The sequence below is a fragment of the Engystomops pustulosus genome, chromosome 1, assembly GCF_040894005.1.
Source record: "Engystomops pustulosus chromosome 1, aEngPut4.maternal, whole genome shotgun sequence".
Lineage (NCBI taxonomy): Eukaryota > Metazoa > Chordata > Amphibia > Anura > Leptodactylidae > Engystomops > Engystomops pustulosus.
Window position 1 is genome coordinate 173024903 of NC_092411.1, and position 22207 is coordinate 173047109.

Consider the following 22207-nt stretch of genomic DNA (forward strand, 5'->3'; position numbering starts at 1 on the left):
TTTGAACCTTCTTTTACTATCTCATAGAGAAACTAACACAATTTTCAGGTTCAAAAAGGTCAACGGAACTTGGGATTCCCAGCCAGTCTCCCATGCTGGTACTTGCCAAGCCTTAAGCTGCATTGCTGCTGCGATCTGACGAGAGCAGGCACATTCAGCTTAGAATGGCCGTTGACAGCAGCTGTTCAATTTGAACCTTCTTTTACTATCTCATAGAGAAACTAACACAATTTTCAGGTTCAAAAAGTTCAACGGAACTTGGGATTCCCAGCCAGTCTCCCATGCTGGTACTTGCCAAGCCTTAAGCTGCATTGCTGCTGCGATCTGACGAGAGCAGGCACATTCAGCTTAGAATGGCCGTTGACAGCAGCTGTTCAATTTGAACCTTCTTTTACCATCTTTGACAGAGAAACTAACACAATTTTCAGGTTCAAAAAGGTCAATGGAACTTGGGATTCCCAGCCAGTCTCCCATGCTGGGACTTGCCAAGCCTTAAGCAGCATTGCTGCTGCGATCTGACGAGAGCAGGCCCATTCAGCTTAGAATGGCCGTTGACAGCAGCTATTCAATTTGAACATTCTTTTACCATCTTTGACAGAGAAACTAACACAATTTTCAGGTTCAAAGAGGTCAACAGAACTTGGGATTCCCAGCCAGTCTCCCATGCTGGTACTTGCCAAGCCTTAAGCTGCATTGCTGCTGCGATCTGATGAGAGCAGGCACATTCAGCTTAGAATGGCCGTTGACAGCAGCCGTTCAATTTGAACCTTCTTTTACTATCTCATAGAGAAACTAACACAATTTTCAGGTTCAAAAAGTTCAACGGAACTTGGGATTCCCAGCCAGTCTCCCATGCTGGTACTTGCCAAGCCTTAAGCTGCATTGCTGCTGCGATCTGACGAGAGCAGGCACATTCAGCTTAGAATGGCCGTTGACAGCAGGTGTTCAATTTGAACCTTCTTTTACTATCTCATAGAGAAACTAACACAATTTTCAGGTTCAAAAAGGTCAACGGAACTTGAAATTCCCAGCCAGTCTCCCATGCTGGTACTTGCCAAGCCTTAAGCTGCATTGCTGCTGCGATCTGACGAGAGCAGGCACATTCAGCTTAGAATGGCCGTTGACAGCAGCTGTTCAATTTGAACCTTCTTTTACTATCTCATAGAGAAACTAACACAATTTTCAGGTTCAAAAAGTTCAACGGAACTTGGGATTCCCAGCCAGTCTCCCATGCTGGTACTTGCAAAGCCTTAAGCTGCATTGCTGCTGCGATCTGACGAGAGCAGGCACATTCAGCTTAGAATGGCCGTTGACAGCAGCTGTTCAATTTGAACCTTCTTTTACCATCTTTGACAGAGAAACTAACACAATTTTCAGGTTCAAAAAGGTCAATGGAACTTGGGATTCCCAGCCAGTCTCCCATGCTGGGACTTGGCAAGCCTTAAGCAGCATTGCTGCTGCGATCTGACGAGAGCAGGCCCATTCAGCTTAGAATGGCCGTTGACAGCAGCTATTCAATTTGAACATTCTTTTACCATCTTTGACAGAGAAACTAACACAATTTTCAGGTTCAAAGAGGTCAACAGAACTTGGGATTCCCAGCCAGTCTCCCATGCTGGTACTTGCCAAGCCTTAAGCTGCATTGCTGCTGCGATCTGATGAGAGCAGGCACATTCAGCTTAGAATGGCCGTTGACAGCAGCTGTTCAATTTGAACCTTCTTTTTCTATCTCATAGAGAAACTAACACAATTCTCAGGTTCAAAAAGTTCAACGGAACTTGGGATTCCCAGCCAGTCTCCCATGCTGGTACTTGCCAAGCCTTAAGCTGCATTGCTGCTGCGATCTGACGAGAGCAGGCACATTCAGCTTAGAATGGCCGTTGACAGCAGCTGTTCAATTTGAACCTTCTTTTACCATCTTTGACAGAGAAACTAACACAATTTTCAGATTCAAAAAGGTCAACGGAACTTGGGATTCCCAGCCAGTCTCCCATGCTGGTACTTGCCAAGCCTTAAGCTGCATTGCTGCTGCGATCTGACGAGAGCAGGCACATTCAGCTTAGAATGGCCGTTGACAGCAAGTGTTCAATTTGAACCTTCTTTTACTATCTCATAGAGAAACTAACACAATTTTCAGGTTCAAAAAGGTCAACGGAACTTGGGATTCCCAGCCAGTCTCCCATGCTGGTACTTGCCAAGCCTTAAGCTGCATTGCTGCTGCGATCTGACGAGAGCAGGCACATTCAGCTTAGAATGGCCGTTGACAGCAGCTGTTAAATTTGAACCTTCTTTTACAGGGAAACTAACACAATTTTCAGGTTCAAAAAGGTCAACGGAACTTGGGATTTCCAGCCAGTCTCCCATGCTGGTACTTGCCAAGCCTTAAGCTGCATTGCTGCTGCGATCTGACGAGAGCAGGCACATTCAGCTTAGAATGGCAGTTGACAGCAGCTGTTCAATTTGAACCTTCTTTTACTATCTCATAGAGAAACTAACACAATTTTCAGGTTCAAAAAGGTCAATGGAACTTGGGATTCCCAGCCAGTCTCCCATGCTGGTACTTGCCAAGCCTTAAGCTGCATTGCTGCTGCGATCTGACGAGAGCAGGCACATTCAGCTTAGAATGGCCATTGACAGCAGCTGTTCAATTTGAACCTTCTTTTACTATCTCATAGAGAAACTAACACAATTTTCAGGTTCAAAAAGTTCAACGGAACTTGGGATTCCCAGCCAGTCTCCCATGCTGGTACTTGCAAAGCCTTAAGCTGCATTGCTGCTGCGATCTGACGAGAGCAGGCACATTCAGCTTAGAATGGCCGTTGACAGCAGCTGTTCAATTTGAACCTTCTTTTACCATCTTTGACAGAGAAACTAACACAATTTTCAGGTTCAAAAAGGTCAATGGAACTTGGGATTCCCAGCCAGTCTCCCATGCTGGGACTTGCCAAGCCTTAAGCAGCATTGCTGCTGCGATCTGACGAGAGCAGGCCCATTCAGCTTAGAATGGCCGTTGACAGCAGCTATTCAATTTGAACATTCTTTTACCATCTTTGACAGAGAAACTAACACAATTTTCAGGTTCAAAGAGGTCAACAGAACTTGGGATTCCCAGCCAGTCTCCCATGCTGGTACTTGCCAAGCCTTAAGCTGCATTGCTGCTGCGATCTGACGAGAGCAGGCACATTCAGCTTAGAATGGCCGTTGACAGCAGCTGTTCAATTTGAACCTTCTTTTACTATCTCATAGAGAAACTAACACAATTTTCAGGTTCAAAAAGGTCAACGGAACTTGGGATTCCCAGCCAGTCTCCCATGCTGGTACTTGCCAAGCCTTAAGCTGCATTTCTGCTGCGATCTGACGAGAGCAGGCACATTCAGCTTAGAATGGCCGTTGACAGCAGCTGTTCAATTTGAACCTTCTTTTACCATCTTTGACAGAGAAACTAACACAATTTTCAGATTCAAAAAGGTCAACGGAACTTGGGATTCCCAGCCAGTCTCCCATGCTGGTACTTTCCAAGCCTTAAGCTGCATTGCTGCTGCGATCTGACGAGAGCAGGCACATTCAGCTTAGAATGGCCGTTGACAGCAGGTGTTCAATTTGAACCTTCTTTTACTATCTCATAGAGAAACTAACACAATTTTCAGGTTCAAAAAGGTCAGCGGAACTTGGGATTCCCAGCCAGTCTCCCATGCTGGTACTTGCCAAGCCTTAAGCTGCATTGCTGCTGCGATCTGACGAGAGCAGGCACATTCAGCTTAGAATGGCCGTTGACAGCAGCTGTTCAATTTGAACCTTCTTTTACTATCTCATAGAGAAACTAACACAATTTTCAGGTTCAAAAAGTTCAACGGAACTTGGGATTCCCAGCCAGTCTCCCATGCTGGTACTTGCAAAGCCTTAAGCTGCATTGCTGCTGCGATCTGACGAGAGCAGGCACATTCAGCTTAGAATGGCCGTTGACAGCAGCTGTTCAATTTGAACCTTCTTTTACCATCTTTGACAGAGAAACTAACACAATTTTCAGGTTCAAAAAGGTCAATGGAACTTGGGATTCCCAGCCAGTCTCCCATGCTGGGACTTGCCAAGCCTTAAGCAGCATTGCTGCTGCGATCTGACGAGAGCAGGCCCATTCAGCTTAGAATGGCCGTTGACAGCAGCTATTCAATTTGAACATTCTTTTACCATCTTTGACAGAGAAACTAACACAATTTTCAGGTTCAAAGAGGTCAACAGAACTTGGGATTCCCAGCCAGTCTCCCATGCTGGTACTTGCCAAGCCTTAAGCTGCATTGCTGCTGCGATCTGATGAGAGCAGGCACATTCAGCTTAGAATGGCCGATGACAGCAGCCGTTCAATTTGAACCTTCTTTTACTATCTCATAGAGAAACTAACACAATTTTCAGGTTCAAAAAGTTCAACGGAACTTGGGATTCCCAGCCAGTCTCCCATGCTGGTACTTGCCAAGCCTTAAGCTGCATTGCTGCTGCGATCTGACGAGAGCAGGCACATTCAGCTTAGAATGGCCGTTGACAGCAGGTGTTCAATTTGAACCTTCTTTTACTATCTCATAGAGAAACTAACACAATTTTCAGGTTCAAAAAGGTCAACGGAACTTGAAATTCCCAGCCAGTCTCCCATGCTGGTACTTGCCAAGCCTTAAGCTGCATTGCTGCTGCGATCTGACGAGAGCAGGCACATTCAGCTTAGAATGGCCGTTGACAGCAGCTGTTCAATTTGAACCTTCTTTTACTATCTCATAGAGAAACTAACACAATTTTCAGGTTCAAAAAGTTCAACGGAACTTGGGATTCCCAGCCAGTCTCCCATGCTGGTACTTGCAAAGCCTTAAGCTGCATTGCTGCTGCGATCTGACGAGAGCAGGCACATTCAGCTTAGAATGGCCGTTGACAGCAGCTGTTCAATTTGAACCTTCTTTTACCATCTTTGACAGAGAAACTAACACAATTTTCAGGTTCAAAAAGGTCAATGGAACTTGGGATTCCCAGCCAGTCTCCCATGCTGGGACTTGGCAAGCCTTAAGCAGCATTGCTGCTGCGATCTGACGAGAGCAGGCCCATTCAGCTTAGAATGGCCGTTGACAGCAGCTATTCAATTTGAACATTCTTTTACCATCTTTGACAGAGAAACTAACACAATTTTCAGGTTCAAAGAGGTCAACAGAACTTGGGATTCCCAGCCAGTCTCCCATGCTGGTACTTGCCAAGCCTTAAGCTGCATTGCTGCTGCGATCTGATGAGAGCAGGCACATTCAGCTTAGAATGGCCGTTGACAGCAGCTGTTCAATTTGAACCTTCTTTTTCTATCTCATAGAGAAACTAACACAATTCTCAGGTTCAAAAAGTTCAACGGAACTTGGGATTCCCAGCCAGTCTCCCATGCTGGTACTTGCCAAGCCTTAAGCTGCATTGCTGCTGCGATCTGACGAGAGCAGGCACATTCAGCTTAGAATGGCCGTTGACAGCAGCTGTTCAATTTGAACCTTCTTTTACCATCTTTGACAGAGAAACTAACACAATTTTCAGATTCAAAAAGGTCAACGGAACTTGGGATTCCCAGCCAGTCTCCCATGCTGGTACTTGCCAAGCCTTAAGCTGCATTGCTGCTGCGATCTGACGAGAGCAGGCACATTCAGCTTAGAATGGCCGTTGACAGCAGGTGTTCAATTTGAACCTTCTTTTACTATCTCATAGAGAAACTAACACAATTTTCAGGTTCAAAAAGGTCAACGGAACTTGGGATTCCCATCCAGTCTCCCATGCTGGTACTTGCCAAGCCTTAAGCTGCATTGCTGCTGCGATCTGACGAGAGCAGGCACATTCAGCTTAGAATGGCCGTTGACAGCAGCTGTTAAATTTGAACCTTCTTTTACAGGGAAACTAACACAATTTTCAGGTTCAAAAAGGTCAACGGAACTTGGGATTTCCAGCCAGTCTCCCATGCTGGTACTTGCCAAGCCTTAAGCTGCATTGCTGCTGCGATCTGACAAGAGCAGGCACATTCAGCTTAGAATGGCAGTTGACAGCAGCTGTTCAATTTGAACCTTCTTTTACTATCTCATAGAGAAACTAACACAATTTTCAGGTTCAAAAAGGTCAATGGAACTTGGGATTCCCAGCCAGTCTCCCATGCTGGTACTTGCCAAGCCTTAAGCTGCATTGCTGCTGCGATCTGACGAGAGCAGGCACATTCAGCTTAGAATGGCCATTGACAGCAGCTGTTCAATTTGAACCTTCTTTTACTATCTCATAGAGAAACTAACACAATTTTCAGGTTCAAAAAGTTCAACGGAACTTGGGATTCCCAGCCAGTCTCCCATGCTGGTACTTGCAAAGCCTTAAGCTGCATTGCTGCTGCGATCTGACGAGAGCAGGCACATTCAGCTTAGAATGGCCGTTGACAGCAGCTGTTCAATTTGAACCTTCTTTTACCATCTTTGACAGAGAAACTAACACAATTTTCAGGTTCAAAAAGGTCAATGGAACTTGGGATTCCCAGCCAGTCTCCCATGCTGGGACTTGCCAAGCCTTAAGCAGCATTGCTGCTGCGATCTGACGAGAGCAGGCCCATTCAGCTTAGAATGGCCGTTGACAGCAGCTATTCAATTTGAACATTCTTTTACCATCTTTGACAGAGAAACTAACACAATTTTCAGGTTCAAAGAGGTCAACAGAACTTGGGATTCCCAGCCAGTCTCCCATGCTGGTACTTTCCAAGCCTTAAGCTGCATTGCTGCTGCGATCTGACGAGAGCAGGCACATTCAGCTTAGAATGGCCGTTGACAGCAGGTGTTCAATTTGAACCTTCTTTTACTATCTCATAGAGAAACTAACACAATTTTCAGGTTCAAAAAGGTCAGCGGAACTTGGGATTCCCAGCCAGTCTCCCATGCTGGTACTTGCCAAGCCTTAAGCTGCATTGCTGCTGCGATCTGACGAGAGCAGGCACATTCAGCTTAGAATGGCCGTTGACAGCAGCTGTTCAATTTGAACCTTCTTTTACTATCTCATAGAGAAACTAACACAATTTTCAGGTTCAAAAAGTTCAACGGAACTTGGGATTCCCAGCCAGTCTCCCATGCTGGTACTTGCAAAGCCTTAAGCTGCATTGCTGCTGCGATCTGACGAGAGCAGGCACATTCAGCTTAGAATGGCCGTTGACAGCAGCTGTTCAATTTGAACCTTCTTTTACCATCTTTGACAGAGAAACTAACACAATTTTCAGGTTCAAAAAGGTCAATGGAACTTGGGATTCCCAGCCAGTCTCCCATGCTGGGACTTGCCAAGCCTTAAGCAGCATTGCTGCTGCGATCTGACGAGAGCAGGCCCATTCAGCTTAGAATGGCCGTTGACAGCAGCTATTCAATTTGAACATTCTTTTACCATCTTTGACAGAGAAACTAACACAATTTTCAGGTTCAAAGAGGTCAACAGAACTTGGGATTCCCAGCCAGTCTCCCATGCTGGTACTTGCCAAGCCTTAAGCTGCATTGCTGCTGCGATCTGATGAGAGCAGGCACATTCAGCTTAGAATGGCCGATGACAGCAGCCGATCAATTTGAACCTTCTTTTACTATCTCATAGAGAAACTAACACAATTTTCAGGTTCAAAAAGTTCAACGGAACTTGGGATTCCCAGCCAGTCTCCCATGCTGGTACTTGCCAAGCCTTAAGCTGCATTGCTGCTGCGATCTGACGAGAGCAGGCACATTCAGCTTAGAATGGCCGTTGACAGCAGCTGTTCAATTTGAACCTTCTTTTACTATCTCATAGAGAAACTAACACAATTTTCAGGTTCAAAAAGGTCAATGGAACTTGGAATTCCCAGCCTGTCTCCCATGCTGGTACTTGCCAAGCCTTAAGCTGCATTTCTGCTGCGATCTGACGAGAGCAGGCACATTCAGCTTAGAATGGCCGTTGACAGCAGCTGTTCAATTTGAACCTTCTTTTACCATCTTTGACAGAGAAACTAACACAATTTTCAGATTCAAAAAGGTCAACGGAACTTGGGATTCCCAGCCAGTCTCCCATGCTGGTACTTGCCAAGCCTTAAGCTGCATTGCTGCTGCGATCTGACGAGAGCAGGCACATTCAGCTTAGAATGGCCGTTGACAGCAGGTGTTCAATTTGAACCTTCTTTTACTATCTCATAGAGAAACTAACACAATTTTCAGGTTCAAAAAGGTCAATGGAACTTGGGATTCCCAGCCAGTCTCCCATGCTGGTACTTGCCAAGCCTTAAGCTGCATTGCTGCTGCGATCTGACGAGAGCAGGCACATTCAGCTTAGAATGGCCATTGACAGCAGCTGTTCAATTTGAACCTTCTTTTACTATCTCATAGAGAAACTAACACAATTTTCAGGTTCAAAAAGTTCAACGGAACTTGGGATTCCCAGCCAGTCTCCCATGCTGGTACTTGCAAAGCCTTAAGCTGCATTGCTGCTGCGATCTGACGAGAGCAGGCACATTCAGCTTAGAATGGCCGTTGACAGCAGCTGTTCAATTTGAACCTTCTTTTACCATCTTTGACAGAGAAACTAACACAATTTTCAGGTTCAAAAAGGTCAATGGAACTTGGGATTCCCAGCCAGTCTCCCATGCTGGGACTTGCCAAGCCTTAAGCAGCATTGCTGCTGCGATCTGACGAGAGCAGGCCCATTCAGCTTAGAATGGCCGTTGACAGCAGCTATTCAATTTGAACATTCTTTTACCATCTTTGACAGAGAAACTAACACAATTTTCAGGTTCAAAGAGGTCAACAGAACTTGGGATTCCCAGCCAGTCTCCCATGCTGGTACTTGCCAAGCCTTAAGCTGCATTGCTGCTGCGATCTGATGAGAGCAGGCACATTCAGCTTAGAATGGCCGATGACAGCAGCCGTTCAATTTGAACCTTCTTTTACTATCTCATAGAGAAACTAACACAATTTTCAGGTTCAAAAAGTTCAACGGAACTTGGGATTCCCAGCCAGTCTCCCATGCTGGTACTTGCCAAGCCTTAAGCTGCATTGCTGCTGCGATCTGACGAGAGCAGGCACATTCAGCTTAGAATGGCCGTTGACAGCAGCTGTTCAATTTGAACCTTCTTTTACTATCTCATAGAGAAACTAACACAATTTTCAGGTTCAAAAAGGTCAACGGAACTTGGGATTCCCAGCCAGTCTCCCATGCTGGTACTTGCCAAGCCTTAAGCTGCATTTCTGCTGCGATCTGACGAGAGCAGGCACATTCAGCTTAGAATGGCCGTTGACAGCAGCTGTTCAATTTGAACCTTCTTTTACCATCTTTGACAGAGAAACTAACACAATTTTCAGATTCAAAAAGGTCAACGGAACTTGGGATTCCCAGCCAGTCTCCCATGCTGGTACTTTCCAAGCCTTAAGCTGCATTGCTGCTGCGATCTGACGAGAGCAGGCACATTCAGCTTAGAATGGCCGTTGACAGCAGGTGTTCAATTTGAACCTTCTTTTACTATCTCATAGAGAAACTAACACAATTTTCAGGTTCAAAAAGGTCAACGGAACTTGGGATTCCCAGCCAGTCTCCCATGCTGGTACTTGCCAAGCCTTAAGCTGCATTGCTGCTGCGATCTGACGAGAGCAGGCACATTCAGCTTAGAATGGCCGTTGACAGCAGCTGTTCAATTTGAACCTTCTTTTACTATCTCATAGAGAAACTAACACAATTTTCAGGTTCAAAAAGTTCAACGGAACTTGGGATTCCCAGCCAGTCTCCCATGCTGGTACTTGCAAAGCCTTAAGCTGCATTGCTGCTGCGATCTGACGAGAGCAGGCACATTCAGCTTAGAATGGCCGTTGACAGCAGCTGTTCAATTTGAACCTTCTTTTACCATCTTTGACAGAGAAACTAACACAATTTTCAGGTTCAAAAAGGTCAATGGAACTTGGGATTCCCAGCCAGTCTCCCATGCTGGGACTTGCCAAGCCTTAAGCAGCATTGCTGCTGCGATCTGACGAGAGCAGGCCCATTCAGCTTAGAATGGCCGTTGACAGCAGCTATTCAATTTGAACCTTCTTTTACTATCTCATAGAGAAACTAACACAATTTTCAGGTTCAAAAAGGTCAATGGAACTTGGAATTCCCAGCCAGTCTCCCATGCTGGTACTTGCCAAGCCTTAAGCTGCATTTCTGCTGCGATCTGACGAGAGCAGGCACATTCAGCTTAGAATGGCCGTTGACAGCAGCTGTTCAATTTGAACCTTCTTTTACCATCTTTGACAGAGAAACTAACACAATTTTCAGATTCAAAAAGGTCAACGGAACTTGGGATTCCCAGCCAGTCTCCCATGCTGGTACTTGCCAAGCCTTAAGCTGCATTGCTGCTGCGATCTGACGAGAGCAGGCACATTCAGCTTAGAATGGCCGTTGACAGCAGGTGTTCAATTTGAACCTTCTTTTACTATCTCATAGAGAAACTAACACAATTTTCAGGTTCAAAAAGGTCAATGGAACTTGGGATTCCCAGCCAGTCTCCCATGCTGGTACTTGCCAAGCCTTAAGCTGCATTGCTGCTGCGATCTGACGAGAGCAGGCACATTCAGCTTAGAATGGCCATTGACAGCAGCTGTTCAATTTGAACCTTCTTTTACTATCTCATAGAGAAACTAACACAATTTTCAGGTTCAAAAAGTTCAACGGAACTTGGGATTCCCAGCCAGTCTCCCATGCTGGTACTTGCAAAGCCTTAAGCTGCATTGCTGCTGCGATCTGACGAGAGCAGGCACATTCAGCTTAGAATGGCCGTTGACAGCAGCTGTTCAATTTGAACCTTCTTTTACCATCTTTGACAGAGAAACTAACACAATTTTCAGGTTCAAAAAGGTCAATGGAACTTGGGATTCCCAGCCAGTCTCCCATGCTGGGACTTGCCAAGCCTTAAGCAGCATTGCTGCTGCGATCTGACGAGAGCAGGCCCATTCAGCTTAGAATGGCCGTTGACAGCAGCTATTCAATTTGAACATTCTTTTACCATCTTTGACAGTGAAACTAACACAATTTTCAGGTTCAAAGAGGTCAACAGAACTTGGGATTCCCAGCCAGTCTCCCATGCTGGTACTTGCCAAGCCTTAAGCTGCATTGCTGCTGCGATCTGATGAGAGCAGGCACATTCAGCTTAGAATGGCCGATGACAGCAGCCGTTCAATTTGAACCTTCTTTTACTATCTCATAGAGAAACTAACACAATTTTCAGGTTCAAAAAGTTCAACGGAACTTGGGATTCCCAGCCAGTCTCCCATGCTGGTACTTGCCAAGCCTTAAGCTGCATTGCTGCTGCGATCTGACGAGAGCAGGCACATTCAGCTTAGAATGGCCGTTGACAGCAGCTGTTCAATTTGAACCTTCTTTTACTATCTCATAGAGAAACTAACACAATTTTCAGGTTCAAAAAGGTCAACGGAACTTGGGATTCCCAGCCAGTCTCCCATGCTGGTACTTGCCAAGCCTTAAGCTGCATTTCTGCTGCGATCTGACGAGAGCAGGCACATTCAGCTTAGAATGGCCGTTGACAGCAGCTGTTCAATTTGAACCTTCTTTTACCATCTTTGACAGAGAAACTAACACAATTTTCAGATTCAAAAAGGTCAACGGAACTTGGGATTCCCAGCCAGTCTCCCATGCTGGTACTTTCCAAGCCTTAAGCTGCATTGCTGCTGCGATCTGACGAGAGCAGGCACATTCAGCTTAGAATGGCCGTTGACAGCAGGTGTTCAATTTGAACCTTCTTTTACTATCTCATAGAGAAACTAACACAATTTTCAGGTTCAAAAAGGTCAGCGGAACTTGGGATTCCCAGCCAGTCTCCCATGCTGGTACTTGCCAAGCCTTAAGCTGCATTGCTGCTGCGATCTGACGAGAGCAGGCACATTCAGCTTAGAATGGCCGTTGACAGCAGCTGTTCAATTTGAACCTTCTTTTACTATCTCATAGAGAAACTAACACAATTTTCAGGTTCAAAAAGTTCAACGGAACTTGGGATTCCCAGCCAGTCTCCCATGCTGGTACTTGCAAAGCCTTAAGCTGCATTGCTGCTGCGATCTGACGAGAGCAGGCACATTCAGCTTAGAATGGCCGTTGACAGCAGCTGTTCAATTTGAACCTTCTTTTACCATCTTTGACAGAGAAACTAACACAATTTTCAGGTTCAAAAAGGTCAATGGAACTTGGGATTCCCAGCCAGTCTCCCATGCTGGGACTTGCCAAGCCTTAAGCAGCATTGCTGCTGCGATCTGACGAGAGCAGGCCCATTCAGCTTAGAATGGCCGTTGACAGCAGCTATTCAATTTGAACATTCTTTTACCATCTTTGACAGAGAAACTAACACAATTTTCAGGTTCAAAGAGGTCAACAGAACTTGGGATTCCCAGCCAGTCTCCCATGCTGGTACTTGCCAAGCCTTAAGCTGCATTGCTGCTGCGATCTGATGAGAGCAGGCACATTCAGCTTAGAATGGCCGATGACAGCAGCCGATCAATTTGAACCTTCTTTTACTATCTCATAGAGAAACTAACACAATTTTCAGGTTCAAAAAGTTCAACGGAACTTGGGATTCCCAGCCAGTCTCCCATGCTGGTACTTGCCAAGCCTTAAGCTGCATTGCTGCTGCGATCTGACGAGAGCAGGCACATTCAGCTTAGAATGGCCGTTGACAGCAGGTGTTCAATTTGAACCTTCTTTTACTATCTCATAGAGAAACTAACACAATTTTCAGGTTCAAAAAGGTCAATGGAACTTGGAATTCCCAGCCAGTCTCCCATGCTGGTACTTGCCAAGCCTTAAGCTGCATTTCTGCTGCGATCTGACGAGAGCAGGCACATTCAGCTTAGAATGGCCGTTGACAGCAGCTGTTCAATTTGAACCTTCTTTTACCATCTTTGACAGAGAAACTAACACAATTTTCAGATTCAAAAAGGTCAACGGAACTTGGGATTCCCAGCCAGTCTCCCATGCTGGTACTTGCCAAGCCTTAAGCTGCATTGCTGCTGCGATCTGACGAGAGCAGGCACATTCAGCTTAGAATGGCCGTTGACAGCAGCTGTTCAATTTGAACCTTCTTTTACCATCTTTGACAGAGAAACTAACACAATTTTCAGGTTCAAAAAGGTCAATGGAACTTGGGATTCCCAGCCAGTCTCCCATGCTGGGACTTGGCAAGCCTTAAGCAGCATTGCTGCTGCGATCTGACGAGAGCAGGCACATTCAGCTTAGAATGGCCGTTGACAGCAGCTATTCAATTTGAACATTCTTTTACCATCTTTGACAGAGAAACTAACACAATTTTCAGGTTCAAAGAGGTCAACAGAACTTGGGATTCCCAGCCAGTCTCCCATGCTGGTACTTGCCAAGCCTTAAGCTGCATTGCTGCTGCGATCTGATGAGAGCAGGCACATTCAGCTTAGAATGGCCGTTGACAGCAGCTGTTCAATTTGAACCTTCTTTTACTATCTCATAGAGAAACTAACACAATTCTCAGGTTCAAAAAGTTCAACGGAACTTGGGATTCCCAGCCAGTCTCCCATGCTGGTACTTGCCAAGCCTTAAGCTGCATTGCTGCTGCGATCTGACGAGAGCAGGCACATTCAGCTTAGAATGGCCGTTGACAGCAGCTGTTCAATTTGAACCTTCTTTTACTATCTCATAGAGAAACTAACACAATTTTCAGGTTCAAAAAGGTCAATGGAACTTGGGATTCCCAGCCAGTCTCCCATGCTGGTACTTGCCAAGCCTTAAGCTGCATTTCTGCTGCGATCTGACGAGAGCAGGCACATTCAGCTTAGAATGGCCGTTGACAGCAGCTGTTCAATTTGAACCTTCTTTTACCATCTTTGACAGAGAAACTAACACAATTTTCAGATTCAAAAAGGTCAACGGAACTTGGGATTCCCAGCCAGTCTCCCATGCTGGTACTTGCCAAGCCTTAAGCTGCATTGCTGCTGCGATCTGACGAGAGCAGGCACATTCAGCTTAGAATGGCCGTTGACAGCAGGTGTTCAATTTGAACCTTCTTTTACTATCTCATAGAGAAACTAACACAATTTTCAGGTTCAAAAAGGTCAACGGAACTTGGGATTCCCAGCCAGTCTCCCATGCTGGTACTTGCCAAGCCTTAAGCTGCATTGCTGCAGCGATCTGACGAGAGCAGGCACATTCAGCTTAGAATGGCCGTTGACAGCAGCTGTTCAATTTGAACCTTCTTTTACTATCTCATAGAGAAACTAACACAATTTTCAGGTTCAAAAAGTTCAACGGAACTTGGGATTCCCAGCCAGTCTCCCATGCTGGTACTTGCAAAGCCTTAAGCTGCATTGCTGCTGCGATCTGACGAGAGCAGGCACATTCAGCTTAGAATGGCCGTTGACAGCAGCTGTTCAATTTGAACCTTCTTTTACCATCTTTGACAGAGAAACTAACACAATTTTCAGGTTCAAAAAGGTCAATGGAACTTGGGATTCCCAGCCAGTCTCCCATGCTGGGACTTGCCAAGCCTTAAGCAGCATTGCTGCTGCGATCTGACGAGAGCAGGCCCATTCAGCTTAGAATGGCCGTTGACAGCAGCTATTCAATTTGAACATTCTTTTACCATCTTTGACAGAGAAACTAACACAATTTTCAGGTTCAAAGAGGTCAACAGAACTTGGGATTCCCAGCCAGTCTCCCATGCTGGTACTTGCCAAGCCTTAAGCTGCATTGCTGCTGCGATCTGATGAGAGCAGGCACATTCAGCTTAGAATGGCCGATGACAGCAGCCGTTCAATTTGAACCTTCTTTTACTATCTCATAGAGAAACTAACACAATTTTCAGGTTCAAAAAGTTCAACGGAACTTGGGATTCCCAGCCAGTCTCCCATGCTGGTACTTGCCAAGCCTTAAGCTGCATTGCTGCTGCGATCTGACGAGAGCAGGCACATTCAGCTTAGAATGGCCGTTGACAGCAGCTGTTCAATTTGAACCTTCTTTTACCATCTTTGACAGAGAAACTAACACAATTTTCAGGTTCAAAAAGGTCAATGGAACTTGGGATTCCCAGCCAGTCTCCCATGCTGGGACTTGCCAAGCCTTAAGCAGCATTGCTGCTGCGATCTGACGAGAGCAGGCCCATTCAGCTTAGAATGGCCGTTGACAGCAGCTATTCAATTTGAACATTCTTTTACCATCTTTGACAGAGAAACTAACACAATTTTCAGGTTCAAAGAGGTCAACAGAACTTGGGATTCCCAGCCAGTCTCCCATGCTGGTACTTGCCAAGCCTTAAGCTGCATTGCTGCTGCGATCTGATGAGAGCAGGCACATTCAGCTTAGAATGGCCGATGACAGCAGCCGATCAATTTGAACCTTCTTTTACTATCTCATAGAGAAACTAACACAATTTTCAGGTTCAAAAAGTTCAACGGAACTTGGGATTCCCAGCCAGTCTCCCATGCTGGTACTTGCCAAGCCTTAAGCTGCATTGCTGCTGCGATCTGACGAGAGCAGGCACATTCAGCTTAGAATGGCCGTTGACAGCAGCTGTTCAATTTGAACCTACTTTTACTATCTCATAGAGAAACTAACACAATTTTCAGGTTCAAAAAGGTCAATGGAACTTGGGATTCCCAGCCAGTCTCCCATGCTGGTACTTGCCAAGCCTTAAGCTGCATTGCTGCTGCGATCTGACGAGAGCAGGCACATTCAGCTTAGAATGGCCGTTGACAGCAGGTGTTCAATTTGAACCTTCTTTTACTATCTCATAGAGAAACTAACACAATTTTCAGGTTCAAAAAGGTCAATGGAACTTGGGATTCCCAGCCAGTCTCCCATGCTGGTACTTGCCAAGCCTTAAGCTGCATTGCTGCTGCGATCTGACGAGAGCAGGCACATTCAGCTTAGAATGGCCATTGACAGCAGCTGTTCAATTTGAACCTTCTTTTACTATCTCATAGAGAAACTAACACAATTTTCAGGTTCAAAAAGTTCAACGGAACTTGGGATTCCCAGCCAGTCTCCCATGCTGGTACTTGCAAAGCCTTAAGCTGCATTGCTGCTGCGATCTGACGAGAGCAGGCACATTCAGCTTAGAATGGCCGTTGACAGCAGCTGTTCAATTTGAACCTTCTTTTACCATCTTTGACAGAGAAACTAACACAATTTTCAGGTTCAAAAAGGTCAATGGAACTTGGGATTCCCAGCCAGTCTCCCATGCTGGGACTTGCCAAGCCTTAAGCAGCATTGCTGCTGCGATCTGACGAGAGCAGGCCCATTCAGCTTAGAATGGCCGTTGACAGCAGCTATTCAATTTGAACATTCTTTTACCATCTTTGACAGAGAAACTAACACAATTTTCAGGTTCAAAGAAGTCAACAGAACTTGGGATTCCCAGCCAGTCTCCCATGCTGGTACTTGCCAAGCCTTAAGCTGCATTGCTGCTGCGATCTGATGAGAGCAGGCACATTCAGCTTAGAATGGCCGATGACAGCAGCCGTTCAATTTGAACCTTCTTTTACTATCTCATAGAGAAACTAACACAATTTTCAGGTTCAAAAAGTTCAACGGAACTTGGGATTCCCAGCCAGTCTCCCATGCTGGTACTTGCCAAGCCTTAAGCTGCATTGCTGCTGCGATCTGACGAGAGCAGGCACATTCAGCTTAGAATGGCCGTTGACAGCAGCTGTTCAATTTGAACCTTCTTTTACTATCTCATAGAGAAACTAACACAATTTTCAGGTTCAAAAAGGTCAACGGAACTTGGGATTCCCAGCCAGTCTCCCATGCTGGTACTTGCCAAGCCTTAAGCTGCATTGCTGCTGCGATCTGACGAGAGCAGGCACATTCAGCTTAGAATGGCCGTTGACAGCAGCTGTTCAATTTGAACCTTCTTTTACTATCTCATAGAGAAACTAACACAATTTTCAGGTTCAAAAAGGTCAACGGAACTTGGGATTCCCAGCCAGTCTCCCATGCTGGTACTTGCCAAGCCTTAAGCTGCATTTCTGCTGCGATCTGACGAGAGCAGGCACATTCAGCTTAGAATGGCCGTTGACAGCAGCTGTTCAATTTGAACCTTCTTTTACCATGTTTGACAGAGAAACTAACACAATTTTCAGATTCAAAAAGGTCAACGGAACTTGGGATTCCCAGCCAGTCTCCCATGCTGGTACTTTCCAAGCCTTAAGCTGCATTGCTGCTGCGATCTGACGAGAGCAGGCACATTCAGCTTAGAATGGCCGTTGACAGCAGGTGTTCAATTTGAACCTTCTTTTACTATCTCATAGAGAAACTAACACAATTTTCAGGTTCAAAAAGGTCAGCGGAACTTGGGATTCCCAGCCAGTCTCCCATGCTGGTACTTGCCAAGCCTTAAGCTGCATTGCTGCTGCGATCTGACGAGAGCAGGCACATTCAGCTTAGAATGGCCGTTGACAGCAGCTGTTCAATTTGAACCTTCTTTTACTATCTCATAGAGAAACTAACACAATTTTCAGGTTCAAAAAGTTCAACGGAACTTGGGATTCCCAGCCAGTCTCCCATGCTGGTACTTGCAAAGCCTTAAGCTGCATTGCTGCTGCGATCTGACGAGAGCAGGCACATTCAGCTTAGAATGGCCGTTGACAGCAGCTGTTCAATTTGAACCTTCTTTTACCATCTTTGACAGAGAAACTAACACAATTTTCAGGTTCAAAAAGGTCAATGGAACTTGGGATTCCCAGCCAGTCTCCCATGCTGGGACTTGCCAAGCCTTAAGCAGCATTGCTGCTGCGATCTGACGAGAGCAGGCCCATTCAGCTTAGAATGGCCGTTGACAGCAGCTATTCAATTTGAACCTTCTTTTACTATCTCATAGAGAAACTAACACAATTTTCAGGTTCAAAAAGGTCAATGGAACTTGGAATTCCCAGCCAGTCTCCCATGCTGGTACTTGCAAAGCCTTAAGCTGCATTGCTGCTGCGATCTGACGAGAGCAGGCACATTCAGCTTAGAATGGCCGTTGACAGCAGCTGTTCAATTTGAACCTTCTTTTACCATCTTTGACAGAGAAACTAACACAATTTTCAGGTTCAAAAAGGTCAATGGAACTTGGGATTCCCAGCCAGTCTCCCATGCTGGGACTTGCCAAGCCTTAAGCAGCATTGCTGCTGCGATCTGACGAGAGCAGGCACATTCAGCTTAGAATGGCCGTTGACAGCAGCTGTTCAATTTGAACCTTCTTTTACCATCTTTGACAGAGAAACTAACACAATTTTCAGATTCAAAAAGGTCAACGGAACTTGGGATTCCCAGCCAGTCTCCCATGCTGGTACTTGCCAAGCCTTAAGCTGCATTGCTGCTGCGATCTGACGAGAGCAGGCACATTCAGCTTAGAATGGCCGTTGACAGCAGGTGTTCAATTTGAACCTTCTTTTACTATCTCATAGAGAAACTAACACAATTTTCAGGTTCAAAAAGGTCAACGGAACTTGGGATTCCCAGCCAGTCTCCCATGCTGGTACTTGCCAAGCCTTAAGCTGCATTGCTGCTGCGATCTGACGAGAGCAGGCACATTCAGCTTAGAATGGCCGTTGACAGCAGCTGTTAAATTTGAACCTTCTTTTACCATCTTTGACAGGGAAACTAACACAATTTTCAGGTTCAAAAAGGTCAACGGAACTTGGGATTTCCAGCCAGTCTCCCATGCTGGTACTTGCCAAGCCTTAAGCTGCATTGCTGCTGCGATCTGACGAGAGCAGGCACATTCAGCTTAGAATGGCAGTTGACAGCAGCTGTTCAATTTGAACCTTCTTTTACTATCTCATAGAGAAACTAACACAATTTTCAGGTTCAAAAAGGTCAACGGAACTTGGGATTGCCAGCCAGTCTCCCATGCTGGTACTCGCCAAGCCTTAAGCTGCATTGCTGCTGCGATCTGACGAGAGCAGGCACATTCAGCTTAGAATGGCCATTGACAGCAGCTGTTCAATTTGAACCTTCTTTTACTATCTCATAGAGAAACTAACACAATTTTCAGGTTCAAAAAGTTCAACGGAACTTGGGATTCCCAGCCAGTCTCCCATGCTGGTACTTGCCAAGCCTTAAGCTGCATTGCTGCTGCGATCTGACGAGAGCAGGCACATTCAGCTTAGAATGGCCGTTGACAGCAGCTGTTCAATTTGAACCTTCTTTTACCATCTTTGACAGAGAAACTAACACAATTTTCAGATTCAATAAGGTCAACGGAACTTGGGATTCCCAGCCAGTCTCCCATGCTGGTACTTGCCAAGCCTTAAGCTGCATTGCTGCTGCGATCTGACGAGAGCAGGCACATTCAGCTTAGAATGGCCGTTGACAGCAGCTGTTCAATTTGAACCTTCTTTTACTATCTCATAGAGAAACTAACACAATTTTCAGGTTCAAAAAGGTCAACGGAACTTGGGATTCCCAGCCAGTCTCCCATGCTGGTACTTGCCAAGCCTTAAGCTGCATTTCTGCTGCGATCTGACGAGAGCAGGCACATTCAGCTTAGAATGGCCGTTGACAGCAGCTGTTCAATTTGAACCTTCTTTTACCATCTTTGACAGAGAAACTAACACAATTTTCAGGTTCAAAAAGGTCAACGGAACTTAAGATTCCCAGCCAGTCTCCCATGCTGGTACTTGCCAAGCCTTAAGCTGCATTGCTGCTGCGATCTGACGAGAGCAGGCACATTCAGCTTAGAATGGCTGTTGACAGCAGCTGTTCAATTTGAACCTTCTTTTACTATCTCATAGAGAAACTAACTCAATTTTCAGGTTCAAAAAGGTCAACGGAACTTGAGATTCCCAGCCAGTCTCCCATGCTGGTACTTGCCAAGCCTTAAGCTGCATTGCTGCTGCGATCTGACGAGAGCAGGCACATTGAGCTTAGAATGGCCGTTGACAGCAGCTGCTCAATTTGAACCTTCTTTTACCATCTTTGACAGAGAAACTAATACAATTTTCAGGTTCAAAAAGGTCAACGGAACTTGGGATTCCCAGCCAGTCTCCCATGCTGGTACTTGCCAAGCCTTAAGCTGCATTGCTGCTGCGATCTGATGAGAGCAGGCACATTCAGCTTAGAATGGCCGTTGACAGGAGCTGTTCAATTTGAACCTTCTTTTACTATCTCATAGAGAAACTAACACAATTTTCAGGTTCAAAAAGGTCAACGGAACTTGGGATTCCCAGCCAGTCTCCCATGCTGGTACTTGCCAAGCCTTAAGCTGCATTGCTGCTGCGATCTGACGAGAGCAGGCACATTCAGCTTAGAATGGCGGTTGACAGCAGCTGTTCAATTTGAACCTTCTTTTACTATCTCATAGAGAAACTAACACAATTTTCAGGTTCAAAAAGGTCAACGGAACTTGGGATTCCCAGCCAGTCTCCCATGCTGGTACTTGCCAAGCCTTAAGCTGCATTGCTGCTGCGATCTGACGAGAGCAGGCACATTCAGCTTAGAATGGCCGTTGACAGCAGCTGTTCAATTTGAACCTTCTTTTACCATCTTTGACAGAGAAACTAACACAATTTTCAGATTCAAAAAGGTCAACGGAACTTGGGATTCCCAGCCAGTCTCCCATGCTGGTACTTGCCAAGCCTTAAGCTGCATTGCTGCTGCGATCTGACGAGAGCAGGCACATTCAGCTTAGAATGGCCGTTGACAGCAGCTGTTCAATTTGAACCTTCTTTTACCATCTTTGACAGAGAAACTAACACAATTTTCAGATTCAAAAAGGTCAACGGAACTTGGGATTCCCAGCCAGTCTCCCATGCTGGTACTTGCCAAGCCTTAAGCTGCATTGCTGCTGCGATCTGACGAGAGCAGGCACATTCAGCTTAGAATGGCCGTTGACAGCAGGTGTTCAATTTGAACCTTCTTTTACTATCTCATAGAGAAACTAACACAATTTTCAGGTTCAAAAAGGTCAACGGAACTTGGGATTCCCAGCCAGTCTCCCATGCTGGTACTTGCCAAGCCTTAAGCTGCATTGCTGCTGCGATCTGACGAGAGCAGGCACATTCAGCTTAGAATGGCCGTTGACAGCAGCTGTTAAATTTGAACCTTCTTTTACAGGGAAACTAACACAATTTTCAGGTTCAAAAAGGTCAACGGAACTTGGGATTTCCAGCCAGTCTCCCATGCTGGTACTTGCCAAGCCTTAAGCTGCATTGCTGCTGCGATCTGACGAGAGCAGGCACATTCAGCTTAGAATGGCAGTTGACAGCAGCTGTTCAATTTGAACCTTCTTTTACTATCTCATAGAGAAACTAACACAATTTTCAGGTTCAAAAAGGTCAATGGAACTTGGGATTCCCAGCCAGTCTCCCATGCTGGTACTTGCCAAGCCTTAAGCTGCATTGCTGCTGCGATCTGACGAGAGCAGGCACATTCAGCTTAGAATGGCCATTGACAGCAGCTGTTCAATTTGAACCTTCTTTTACTATCTCATAGAGAAACTAACACAATTTTCAGGTTCAAAAAGTTCAACGGAACTTGGGATTCCCAGCCAGTCTCCCATGCTGGTACTTGCAAAGCCTTAAGCTGCATTGCTGCTGCGATCTGACGAGAGCAGGCACATTCAGCTTAGAATGGCCGTTGACAGCAGCTGTTCAATTTGAACCTTCTTTTACCATCTTTGACAGAGAAACTAACACAATTTTCAGGTTCAAAAAGGTCAATGGAACTTGGGATTCCCAGCCAGTCTCCCATGCTGGGACTTGCCAAGCCTTAAGCAGCATTGCTGCTGCGATCTGACGAGAGCAGGCCCATTCAGCTTAGAATGGCCGTTGACAGCAGCTATTCAATTTGAACATTCTTTTACCATCTTTGACAGAGAAACTAACACAATTTTCAGGTTCAAAGAGGTCAACAGAACTTGGGATTCCCAGCCAGTCTCCCATGCTGGTACTTGCCAAGCCTTAAGCTGCATTGCTGCTGCGATCTGATGAGAGCAGGCACATTCAGCTTAGAATGGCCGATGACAGCAGCCGTTCAATTTGAACCTTCTTTTACTATCTCATAGAGAAACTAACACAATTTTCAGGTTCAAAAAGTTCAACGGAACTTGGGATTCCCAGCCAGTCTCCCATGCTGGTACTTGCCAAGCCTTAAGCTGCATTGCTGCTGCGATCTGACGAGAGCAGGCACATTCAGCTTAGAATGGCCGTTGACAGCAGCTGTTCAATTTGAACCTTCTTTTACT

General features: G+C 45.7%; 18 pseudogenes; all 18 read right to left on the reverse strand.

Annotated features, from left to right (window-relative positions):
* Positions 1-57: 57 nt before the first annotated feature.
* On the reverse strand, positions 58-176 carry LOC140091110 (5S ribosomal RNA; annotated as a pseudogene).
* Positions 177-246: 70 nt separating this feature from the next.
* Positions 247-365, reverse strand: LOC140104932 (5S ribosomal RNA; annotated as a pseudogene).
* A 263-nt stretch (positions 366-628) lies between these two features.
* Positions 629-747, reverse strand: LOC140113473 (5S ribosomal RNA; annotated as a pseudogene).
* Positions 748-817: 70 nt separating this feature from the next.
* LOC140104935 (5S ribosomal RNA) lies at positions 818-936 on the reverse strand (annotated as a pseudogene).
* Positions 937-1006: 70 nt separating this feature from the next.
* LOC140097072 (5S ribosomal RNA) lies at positions 1007-1125 on the reverse strand (annotated as a pseudogene).
* Positions 1126-1195: 70 nt separating this feature from the next.
* On the reverse strand, positions 1196-1314 carry LOC140113306 (5S ribosomal RNA; annotated as a pseudogene).
* Positions 1315-1577: 263 nt separating this feature from the next.
* On the reverse strand, positions 1578-1696 carry LOC140113474 (5S ribosomal RNA; annotated as a pseudogene).
* Positions 1697-1766: 70 nt separating this feature from the next.
* LOC140104939 (5S ribosomal RNA) lies at positions 1767-1885 on the reverse strand (annotated as a pseudogene).
* Positions 1886-1957: 72 nt separating this feature from the next.
* On the reverse strand, positions 1958-2076 carry LOC140091121 (5S ribosomal RNA; annotated as a pseudogene).
* A 70-nt stretch (positions 2077-2146) lies between these two features.
* On the reverse strand, positions 2147-2265 carry LOC140091132 (5S ribosomal RNA; annotated as a pseudogene).
* A 62-nt stretch (positions 2266-2327) lies between these two features.
* On the reverse strand, positions 2328-2446 carry LOC140113421 (5S ribosomal RNA; annotated as a pseudogene).
* A 259-nt stretch (positions 2447-2705) lies between these two features.
* LOC140113307 (5S ribosomal RNA) lies at positions 2706-2824 on the reverse strand (annotated as a pseudogene).
* A 263-nt stretch (positions 2825-3087) lies between these two features.
* On the reverse strand, positions 3088-3206 carry LOC140096585 (5S ribosomal RNA; annotated as a pseudogene).
* Positions 3207-3276: 70 nt separating this feature from the next.
* LOC140099953 (5S ribosomal RNA) lies at positions 3277-3395 on the reverse strand (annotated as a pseudogene).
* Positions 3396-3467: 72 nt separating this feature from the next.
* LOC140113497 (5S ribosomal RNA) lies at positions 3468-3586 on the reverse strand (annotated as a pseudogene).
* A 70-nt stretch (positions 3587-3656) lies between these two features.
* LOC140105887 (5S ribosomal RNA) lies at positions 3657-3775 on the reverse strand (annotated as a pseudogene).
* A 452-nt stretch (positions 3776-4227) lies between these two features.
* LOC140101371 (5S ribosomal RNA) lies at positions 4228-4346 on the reverse strand (annotated as a pseudogene).
* A 15633-nt stretch (positions 4347-19979) lies between these two features.
* LOC140113376 (5S ribosomal RNA) lies at positions 19980-20097 on the reverse strand (annotated as a pseudogene).
* Between the last annotated feature and the right edge of the window lie 2110 nt (positions 20098-22207).